An 11,327-nucleotide genomic window follows, 5' to 3' on the forward strand; every position below is an offset into this window, starting at 1 on the left:
TGGAATTCTTTACAAGATAGATAGGCAATATATACGGCTTCTAGTAAAAAATTAAATTGTAAATGGAAATTCATGGTTTATGACAAACAGCAACCAAGTTAGTACAGAAAATCTTTTTAGGGCAAAAGTCATCAACTAGATCAATATTTTGTTAGTCATAAACATCAGTAGGCGCCTTCAAGAAAGAGAGGAATAATTGATAATAGCCAATCAACATTTGTATACTTCTGAGTTTTAGGGTTAGTACTATTAAATGAACGAGAAATAAAATGAAATATTGTGAATTTTATTGTCACCGTTGAAAGAAACTTTTGCTTATAAAGTTCGAGACTTGAATATAAATTGTCCGCAGGCCAATTCGACAATTCGGATTAGTCTACTCGTCGAATAGCATAACACACTTTTAATAATGTAACATTCTTTGAAACTCGTCTTGAAAAAATAAAGAACAACAAATTATAGATTTTTTTTGTTAAGTTTTAACAAACTCAGTTCGCAAATAAAACTTAAAAGTACTCACAAAATCAATGAAAAAATTTGTTCTAAGGAACATACCTTAAGAGTATATTTATTGTTCTAATATTATAATGTTAAATGCTAAATTTAGAATTTATAGATAAATATAGAGAGACGTTTAAATTAAATTTATTTTGATTAAAATTTCGTTTAAAATATTATTATGATAATACTACTTTTGTCATAATAATACCATACTTATGGTGTGGCACTTACATTATAGTACATACTTTGTATGAATAGAATAATCGAAATAAGCGTTATTTATGATGCCCTGAAAAATAATGTTAGGTCTGTGCTCTGAAAAATATTTTTTTTTTAGTTTTATAGAAAAATTTTAAATAAAGGCAGCATAATTTAACATTGTAAGAAAGAAAAATGTTATAATTATCAAAAAAAATTTAAATTATATTGATATCGAACATGGTTTTCTAAACAAATTATTTTAAAATGTTACCTTAAAAATTTTTTTTATGATTTTGATATAATACATTTTCATGTATCGATTGTAATCAATTTAGATATTATTTAAGTACAAAATTACTTGGAGTACAAAACTAGACAATTTTAATAAATGATTAATTATATTGATGGAATTATCAGCGTATAATTCTCAAATAAACTTTTATATCAATTGTATTTTATGTAGATATACAAGCACTAATAATTTAATAAGTTTACTTTTGGAAAATATACAATTGAAAAGGTTTAAATTTAATTTATGAACGGTTTCTGATTGCTATATTTGTTTTATTATTAGCTTCGATGCGAAGCTGAGAAGGTATTGGTTTTACTATGATATGTTTTTTTTTTTTTGTGTCTGTTACCACTTTTTTTCAGCTCTCACCGAACGGATTTCTTTCAACGATACGTCAAAAGATCACAAATTGTATGTAGTCGAAGACATTACCCTTCAAAATTGAAAAAATTTCCCTCGTTCCCCGTAAATGGGGGAAACCTCCAAAAAAATTACAAATTTAAAAATCGCTAATTTTCGAAATTTTTTCAATTTTTTTTACTAAAAACTGCCGTAACTTTTTCAAAAATGAACATATCAATATAATTTTTTTTTATATAGATGCTTGATGTCTTTACCTATCATTTGGTATATTTTTTTTGTAAATCTGACACTTAACCTGCCCACAGGGGGGGATTTAAAATGACAACTTTTTCACAAAAAATTAACTTTTTCAACTTAACTTTTGAAAATGTTCCGGAAGGTCTGACACTTTTATATATATCTTAAATTAAAGCTAATGTAATATACTTTAATTTGAAAAAAAAAAATTTGACCTCTGGACTTGTCTTCGTGGTGAAAGTTGACATCAAAGTTAATAAAAAATTACGATTTTTGTAAAATAATTTTTTTTTATATTTTTAACTTAATAATGCTCTAACTTTTTCAAAAATGAACATATCAATATAATTTTTTTTTATATAGATGCTTGATGTCTTTACTTATCATTTGGTATATTTTTTTTGTAAATCTGACACTTAACCTGCCCACAGGGGGGGATTTAAAATGACAACTTTTTCACAAAAAATTTACTTTTTCAACATAACTTTTGAAAATGTTCCGGAAGGTCTGACACTTTTATATATATCTTAAATTAAAGCTAATGTAATATACTTTAATTTGAAAAAAAAAAATTTGACCTCTGGACTTGTCTTCACGGCGAAAATGGCTACCGAATGCTATTTTCGTGTGAAAATTCTCGATTTTATTATTTATATTATATTTAACTTTATAATGCTATAACTTATTGAAAAGTTTATGGATCCACACAATTTTTTTATGAGAAATAATATTTTTTAATAAACCCTTTTTCATTTGACATACTTTATCTTTATCGAGATATTAATAAGGAACCAGCAGATCAAGTAGCTTTTGGAATAAAACACCAATTTTTTTTAAATTAAGCACTATCTAAAGATTTGCATCGAAGCGTTTATTTTTGATAGTGATTTTAATCACTGTCAGATATCATTATACTTGATCCAACTATACCACGTCACAACTGTGCCGCGACCCCCCTGTGCTGGGTTTTTTTAATTTAGATCTTTTATAAATATTGTCCATCAATTCCTTTGATAGATTTTTTTTTTTTTGAATAGGGAATTATCTCAATAAACAAAATGTTATCAATTATTAGGCAACACTACAAGAATGAAGAGGTTCATTTAGTGACATACCAGTATAATATCATGTTTCGTACTTTTATGGCCGTGTTGTGTAAATGCCGTAAACTCCCTGTGGCTTGTAATACATTGTTTGTTCTAGTTCACATATTATCATTTTTCGACGTTTTAAGACACTTAAATATAGAATTTCATTAACTTCTATATCTATTTACATTGCAAATAAAAACAGATGAAAATCTGTCCTCTGTATACGTCATCTGAACGTTTTGACAATATAAATCTGTGAAGTTTCTTGATATGATCAATTTCGTAAATTAGCTTGAATATAAAGCTAAGGTGTTGTTATTTTTTGTAAATAATTTTTGTAAAGATAAAAACACTCAGCTCCTACAGGACCTATTATACGCATCTATACGTTACAAGAATCTGAATTTTATCTAGTTGAATTTATTGTTTGTTCTTAAATAAAAAGAAATAAACCCTTTTGTATTTAAAAATTAAGAGAGAATTCATATAATTTGCTTATTAATTATAAGGCAAAATTATAATTTTTTAAAAATTCAAACGATCTTATAAATGGTATACTAGACATATTTATCTATGTTTTGAATTTTTTTTTGTGAAAATCTAATTGAATAACGAGTGTGACTTGCATATAACTAAAAATTATATTAATAAAAAAATAATAAAACAATATTGGTTATTGACTTATTAACATTTTTTTTAGGCCATCCTTTATTTAATAGTAAAAAAAACCCAGCACAGGGGGGTCGCGGCATAGTTGGATCAAGTATAATGATATCTGACAGTGATTAAAATCACTATAAAAAAAAAAACGCTTCGATGCAAATCTTTAGATAGTGTTTAATTTAAAAAAATTGGTGGATTATTCCAAAAGCTACATAATCTGCTAGTTCTTTATTAATATCCTGATTAGAAGTATTATGATTTATAAGTGTAATATATAAATATAAAGATAAATAAATATTATTTCTCATGAAAAAATTGTATTGATCCATACACTTTTCAATAAGTTATAGCATTATTAAGTTAAAAATATAAAATCGAGAATTTTCACACAAAAATAGCATTTGGTAGCCATTTTCACTATGAAGACAAAATAAAGTCCAAAATTTTTTTTTCCATGATAAAGAATATTACATTAGCTTTAATTTAAGATATATATAAAAGTGTTAGACTTTCCATAACACTTTCAAAAGTTAAGTTGAAAAAGATCATTTTTGTGAAAAAGTTGTCATTTTAAATCACTTCCTGTGAGCAGGTAAAGGGTCAAATTTATAAAAAAAAATATACTAAATGATAGGTAAAGATATCATGCATCCATAAAAAAAAATGATATTGATTTGTTCATTTTTCAAAAAGTTATGGTAGTTTTAAGTAAATAAAATTGAAAAAAATTCGAAAACTAGCGATTTTTAAAATTTGTAATTTTTTTGTAGATTTCCCCCATTTACGGGGAACGAGGGAAATTTTAAAATTTTTGAGGGCAATTTCTTCGAATAGATATTTGTAATATTGTGACGTATCGTTGAAAGAAATAGGTTCGGCGAGAGCTGAGAAAAAATAATAACAGACACACGCAAAAAAAAACACTTCATAGTAAAACCAATACATCGCATCGAAGTTAAAAATAATAATAGGTTCTCATAAAACTTTCGAAAGTTACCTCTAAATTGTACTCTTAGAAATAATTTTCATACATTAAACTGAATTATAAAATGTTTTATAAAAGTTTAATAAATTTTAATATTCAAGGTAATTCTTTTAACGCTAACTACTCGATTAATCTTAAAGTACTAATTTCTTTGTGGTTTATTTTTGGTCTTTTGTTAGTTACATATATATTTATATTTATATGCTATTTTTATGTTCTTTATTTATAAAGATATAAGTGTCAACTTAATTTTTAGGTGATAATATACGAAATTAACTAGCTTATTTATTAGATAATAATCTATTTAAAAAGATGACTGTTCGATAGCAATTGTTGTATCAGTATTTCAGAAATTATAACTAACTTAAAGTCATGACTGGGTGCAACTATTTATCACTAGTCATTTCTTGATCTTTTTAACTTCATCCCGTCTATGTAAAAATATAAATGACTTCTGAAATATCTTTTCTTAATTATATTATTATCTAATATATAAACAATAAAGTTTAACTCCTTGTAAGGCATAATGGATAAACATAAAAAATATTTTATAACGCATAAAATTTCTGCTAAATTGTTTTTTTTTTAAGTGAGGTAAATTTTGTTTTAGTCTTATAGAAAATGACGCTATTTCCTTGTTCAATCGATTAATAACTTAGAAAATTAATTTTAATGTTGTTTTTGGATTAAAATTTAAATTGTTACAGCTGGAATAATGCAACATAAATTAATTAAGAGCTTTTATAGTGTAATGCATAGCAAGATAAACTTTGTTATTCTAAGATAACGGGTGTAAACTATGTATTATAAGACCCTTTACCTCCATTTCACGTTAATATTTAATATTAATATTTGGCTAACCTCAATTGTAAAAATACTTTATTTTATTGTTAGTAATAATGATATTAAAGTAAATGTTATGTCTTAATTTTACATGTAAAAATTGCGTTTTAAAAATTTTATTTATTATACGAAAGTGTATAGTTTTATACACAACTATTTAGTTTAGAAGACATTTATTTTAATATGATTTGTTTCTTCAATTTCTTATATTTAATAGAGCACATTTCATCAATTTTCTGTAATTAATTTTTTTAAATCTATTTTTTTGAAAAAACAATAAATTATATTCCCTAAATTTGAAGAAATACGTGTACATTGTAAAGACTTGAAGTTTGTCGTTTGGCCAAAAAAACTGAATTGTACATCAACCACATTGAAAATTAATGAATTGTCGTTTAACAATGTCAGTTGAAAAGTTTAACTGAATTTGCAAGAGCATTGAAATTTGGTTAATTGAGTATAGAGAGAAAAGAAAGGCTTTTAACAAGTTATAGTTTTTTTTGTAGTTATGTAGACTATTAGGTAAATTACGAATGGCCAACTTGACGTAATTTAATGTTCCAAAATATCATAACTATTTAGTTAAGTCATTTTTTAATTATTGATAATGTTGGAAAACTTGAAAGCTTTGAAAGCCATTTTGCTTTTGTTTAATAATGAGATTAAGACGATTTATAAGAAAGTTGATTTAAAAATTTGAATAATTTTCATTTTAGATTGTCTTTTTTATTTAATTATATTAAAATGAAAATTTAAACTGAATTAAGTTTTTATCTCTTAGATTTATAACTTATCTTGATTAAAAATACTCTACCATCTTATTAGTTTTTTGTCCTATTTGAATAACTATAGTAGTGAGCACATTATTTTTAATTTTCTCTCTTTTTTTTCGTGGAATTCCTTTTAATTTATTATTTGTTTTAAGAAATTATCCAAGAAAATGTTTTTCAATAAAATTGGAAAAAGCATAAATTTACAAATATGTAAATGAGATTATTGCAAATGATGTGGTATGAAAATAAGGTAGATTATTAATATGGTTTTATTAAAAAATATCAAGAGTCAAAATGTTAAGTTTTTAAAATAATGGTCTACTATATTTCTTTGTCGCATATCTTATAAAACTAATTGTTATTATTGGTTTATTGAAGTGGAAGTATAGAAAATAATTAACTGCATATTAGTTTTATTTCAATTTTAATAATAATCTAAACTAATTTATAATGTAAAAATAATAAAAAAAATAAAAAATATCTAAATTAATTTTTTTATATACCTTTGTTTAATGTAATAGATAAAAATATGTTTGTTTTTATGATTGGTTTTTATTTAGTTGTACAATTTTTAAAAAGATATTTAATATTAGCACATAATTTTAATATTTTTTTTATGTTAAACCGTCGGGTTTTTTTTATAAATGCTTAACACTTAATTTATTTTTTATAAAGTAAATTGTTCTCTGATAGAATAATAGTCGATATGCCAAAGGTCATGGAAGGATTTTGACATGCTCAGTTAAAAATAAAACATTATTGTACACTACTATTGCTCGCAGAAAATTATTATTCGAATTAGGGTTGGTTTACTACCTCTAAACAGTGTTACCGTCACGAACGTGAAAGGTAGATATCCTGAATGTTTTGCATACTGACTCCTTCAAAGCTTTGTCATAAAAATCAAATGTGACATTCGTTAATAAAGCAGATATTATTTCTTTATTATTGTCATCTTTGTGTATTCTGCTACCCGTAAAGTGGAGTCAATAACAGTAAGACCTATTAGAAGCTATATTAAATACTCAAATCCCTATCCTTAAGAAAGTCCACATATCTATTTCATATGCTTAAGTTTATTTAAAGTGATTTCATCTATATAAATCATTGACGTATGTGTAGAGGTCAACTTTAATTAACTCATTTGTTGACGTACTGGTTTAGGAAAAATAAGTTGATATTGTACAACAGCATATACAATTTTTAAAAACTTTTATTTTTGTTAAAATAATGTCGACATTACAAAGGGCAGACATGTAACTGGCTGAGATCTAACATAGAAGTTATTCAAATTTCAAATTCATTGAATGTTATAGTAATTTAATAATTAAATAAAGTAAATACGCTAAAATTCTGATACAATAAGCTTATCAATGAAATCATTGAGTATAATATCAGCAGTTTTGTGTTATGCACCATAACTTGTAATAATTAACAATGGTTTTGTATTTTAAGTATCATCGTTAATGGTGCAAATAAAGTGGCTGAAATTTTGGCATATTGTATTTTTTATTTCAAATAGTCTTCCATAAAATACTTGCTTAAAGAGTTTTCAGCACGATGGTTTCAATAAGGAAATATTGAACACACCATTGAACATTCGATAAGGCAATTATTTAAGTCTATATTTTTTCCTCAGTAAATTTATAATAGGCGTTGGACCATAAATACGTCTTTGGATCAAGTAAGTTTACTGCCAGTTCATTGGAGTACACTCAATAATTGTCTGTTGAATATTTAATGGCTGACATAAATAAAAATTGCTTAAAGTTACAACAAAGCATTTGTTTTTGAAATAATGATAGTAAACGCATAAGCTGTCTTTGGAAGTGTCTTTAAACGTTTATTATTCGATATTTTTAACATTTTAACAAAGTTAATTATATCGATTTTGTTGTTACCTGCTAGCAATTTGTTGTTATCCACCTTCGCACAATTCTTATTGTGCACATGACAAGTACCCTTGGGTACATAGTGACCGAGACAGTCAACGAACTTGAGGCTTTAGGAAATATTTTTATTTAAAGCATTGACGAGTGTAATTTAGAGATGTTAGATTAAAAAAAAAAATATATTTGTAAATGTCATTAACACACGCTAGGCGTTAACATTGTGATGTGTATACATATTTCCTGATTTTCAAAAAATCACATAGTATAAATGTTTATTTAGGATGTAAATTGTTTTCACGATCCTGAGTTTTCAATAGATAACATTATTAATAACAATTTAACGGATTGAACATTTCGTTTGAGTTGACTATCTCATTACACTAATAAATTTATTATGTAAAATTTACCTTAAAAAATATCCTAAAGATGTTTTTGAATACGAGCTATTGAGTGGAATTGTCTACGTTGTGTGTTGATAACGATGATTCCCATTAGGTATGGCTATTGTACAAAAAGTTTACGTTCTTTTCAGTTTTTTCAAATATTATAACGTAAAATATCGAATGTGCAACTTTTATACATAACAAATAAAACAAATTAATATGTTAAAAAACAAATCAATAAAAATTACTTTAAAAAACTTGAAATAAAAATAAATTTTTTTTTTATTTTTTGCAAAACCCTTCAAAATTAACCACGTATCATTAGTCCAGCTCGTCTTGTTAACTTTACCCCACTGCAGGAGGATCGACGGGCGTCGGTCGGCGTCGGCTCGCATTTACAACGGTGAAGCAGAGCGTTGTCGTCGAGTTGCTCCGGAACTACACAGTCATGATGCCTAAGCAATCGATAGCCGATAGCCACTGCCGTCAAAACCCTGGGACCGCGCCCTCTCTGACATATCGAATGCAAGTGTGTAGGGGCTCCAGCCCTTTCCCCGCGATGGCGCCCGTTAACTTAGTAGCTTGGTCCTTGATAATGATTTAGGTATTAGTGGATTGCAAAACTCTCTCAAAAAAAAAAAAGACTGATAAGATCAGATTTATTTATTAGATTAGACAGATAGCATTTTAATAAAACGACAGATGTGCATTTTTCAATAAGTATTGTGTTACAAAAAACACATTTTTTGAAACACTTTATAAAAATATTTCAAGATGTGAGAGCAATTAAAATTAAAGAAATATTAATTATGTAATATACATATAACATGAAATTTTGTGTTTTAGTTAAAAGACGTTTTCTATAAATTTTTGGTGCAATGCAAGATTTCCTATGTATAGTTTAGATTTGTACTCCGTGAGAGGTAATAAATTATATTAAGCTCCTATAAGAGACTGAAAATTAATATTGGTATTAAATGGAATATAGATTCTAAATTATAAATCTTTAACAAATAGTTGTATCAGATTGATATATGTACATATAGGGTAAGATATAAACTAGACTTTATACAGTTCATCTGTTTACAATAACCCATTAAACTACTCGCAAAGTATATTCAATTAAAAAGAAAAGTTTTTTTTTTTTTTAGTTGCTTGTATTTTAGTTATTAATTACTTTTTAGCATTATCTCTTAAAATAAACAGGAGTATTACATTTATTTTTTTAATGGTAATATACATGTTCAACTAGCTTAAAAAGTCTAAAATGGCCTATTCATAAAAATGACGGATTAAAAAATTTTTATACAAAAGTAATTCGGAAATTATGTCGATTTTTAAATGTAGACTTAAAAAGAGACACGAATTTGACTATTTTTATTATTTTTCTGCTGCACTCCTATTCTTTTCTTGGTATAAAAGTGTAAAAACTTTATTTATTACTAGATCATTATTTAATAAAAGAATCTAATTTATTATGTATGTTACGATTTGAAAAATTACAATTGACGCTAACAATGTATCAAAAGTAGAAATAATTATTACACCATTATTAATAAATGATATGTAACTGAAAGAAACCAAAAAAAAATCTTAATTTTATACATAGTGATTTATTAAAAACATTGCCCTCCATATGTTTGTTAAATAAAGACTTTTTAATAAAAATGTACAAAATATTGTAAAACATTGATAATATCAAGTTTATTTTTATTTCTAACGGTAGTTTTTAAGGGTAATTTTCGAAAGTTAAATGGAAATCTATTATTATTTTTTTAATATTAGATGGAGAATGGCCTAAATAAAATGTTGACAGGTTGATAACCAGTATTGTATTATTACTTTTTGAATTAATATAATTTTTAGTGATAGACGTGTGGGGTGCACAATGTATTATTATTTTTGTATTATGAAAAAAATAAGGCGGCGCTAAATATTGCCCATTTTTTACTTATTTTAAATATTTTAATGATAATATTTCAAAAAGTAATAACACAAAACTGATTTAAATTAAAATTTTATTTAGACCATTTTTCATTTAATAGCAAAAATAATAATTTATTCTCAATTAACTTTCGAAAGTTACTTCTAAAATCTATAATTATGAATAATTTTCATAAAATAAAATAGATATTTACGATAACTTAAAAATAAATCAAATTATAATTTGTACATTTTTAGAAAAATAAGGTGTAGTATACTTAATAAATCGGGTACATATTTTTCAATTAATTAATTTATAAATAATAAAAGAATCACCTTATTTACATTATAGTAGTTTTTAGAAAAAAAAAAAGAAATTTTAAATTTTAATAGAGTCTTCTACGAATTGACATTTTTAAGTATATAAAACGAGCCTCAATCAATTTTAAATGGTAATTTTTTGGACATAATAGATAACATTTATTGACAAATTACAAAAATGATCAAAAATCCCATTTTATAATTTAAGCTTTGAGTAAATTATACAGAGTGTTCAGTAATTAAGAAAACAGGTCATTTGTTAGAAATAGTAATGCTCGTTTCCTTACTTACTATACACTATATAAATACATATTTTTTAGTTAAGTAAACAAATTATAACAATATTGAGCATTGCTTTCCGAAATTAAAAAATGTCATGTTATACTTGAATATTATAAGTGTTTAAACAGGAGAGTGAAGTATTAATACAAAATTTTAATAAGAATGGTCAGCTATGTAATACATTATTAGTAGATATTATAGTTTTTTTTATTTGCGTCATGGACTCCATAGAGTTGAACATTAAAAATGTGTACTATGTAAACAAAGCATTTGGATTATTTCCTTTTTCAAGAGATAAAGGATATTTCTCTTTAGTATATTCAATTATGGTGTGGTCTTTTGTCTTTTATTTGAACTTCTATTTTTTTCTTGTAGTAAAAAAATTGATAATTTCCTTATTTAAAAACGATTTATTGGTTCAGGTAACAAAAAAAAAGAAATTAATATTAGAATAAAACATGTTAAATTAAGTTATTTTTTATTATAATCATCGTGTAGATTAAACATAACAATAGTTATTATTTTTAACTTACATAATTTTCATGGTAAAAATATATGGAAGGAGTTCAGTAAGTAA

General features: G+C 25.0%; 1 protein-coding gene across 4 annotated transcripts in view; it reads right to left on the minus strand.

Annotated features, from left to right (window-relative positions):
- Window positions 1-8,598, minus strand: part of LOC126896671 (sodium channel protein para-like) — a 32,821-nt gene extending 24,223 nt beyond the window's left edge. For 3 of the 4 annotated variants that reach the window (XM_050669654.1, XM_050669645.1, XM_050669628.1), the window contains exon 1: window positions 8,249-8,597. The gene's annotated coding sequence lies outside the window, so the exon portion shown is untranslated. Of the gene's footprint in view, window positions 1-8,248 lie in introns of all 4 variants that reach the window. The other variant, XM_050669636.1, reaches the window with a different exon arrangement.
- Between the last annotated feature and the right edge of the window lie 2,729 nt (window positions 8,599-11,327).

This window comes from Daktulosphaira vitifoliae, unplaced genomic scaffold (genome assembly GCF_025091365.1).
Source record: "Daktulosphaira vitifoliae isolate Bord-2020 unplaced genomic scaffold, ASM2509136v1 Scaffold_1, whole genome shotgun sequence".
In the NCBI taxonomy this organism is placed as follows: Eukaryota; Metazoa; Arthropoda; class Insecta; order Hemiptera; family Phylloxeridae; genus Daktulosphaira; species Daktulosphaira vitifoliae.